The following is a 794-nucleotide window of genomic DNA, read 5'->3' on the forward strand; positions in this document are numbered from 1 at the left end:
GGGAAGAGACTTCTGATGCTTCTATCTGTGCCATCAAGTGGTGTCTCCAGAAATGAGGGAGAACCTGCCCTTCCTCATGAAGAGTTCTGATGTCATCTTACTAGTAGATTCTCCTACCAGGGCAAGGTTTCCTGGGCTCTGCCATGGTGACAGCTTCCTGCTGAAGAGCAATGGAGAATATTTATCTCTGTTCAGCTTATTTGTTCAATGTGGAAATCATAATGGAAACAGTAAATTAACTTTGCTTTCCTGTGCATATTCTTACCAGATCCTCAAAATAACCTGGTGAGGAAGGTAGGGAAGCATCATTACTCCCATGTTAGCATCTATCTATCCATTCATTATTCTTTCGTTCATTCTTTCGTTCATTCATTATTAAGACCCCTCTTGTCTTTATTTTTGATTCCTTTTTTGTTTTAAAGATTTTATTTATTTACTCATCAGAGACACAGAGAGAGAGAGGCAGAGACACACGCAGAAGCAGAGGCAGAGAAGCAGGCGCCATGCAGAGGCAGAGACAGAGAAGCAGGCGCCATGCAGGGAGCCCGACATGGGACTCGATCTCGAGTCTCCAGGATCACACCCTGGACCAAAGTCAGCGCTAAACCGTGGAGCCATCCGGGCTGCCCTGATTCCTTTTTAACATTCCAACTTGCTTGCATTCTCTTCCTTTCAGCCAATCATTATAATACATTGGATTTCTATAGTTTCCATGGGTGTTATACATTGTGTGTTGTTTTAATTTTACAGCAACAATGGCATTGTTACATTTCTTGTTTTGCTGATCACTTTTT

The sequence above is a fragment of the Vulpes lagopus genome, chromosome 2 (genome assembly GCF_018345385.1).
Source record: "Vulpes lagopus strain Blue_001 chromosome 2, ASM1834538v1, whole genome shotgun sequence".
Lineage (NCBI taxonomy): Eukaryota > Metazoa > Chordata > Mammalia > Carnivora > Canidae > Vulpes > Vulpes lagopus.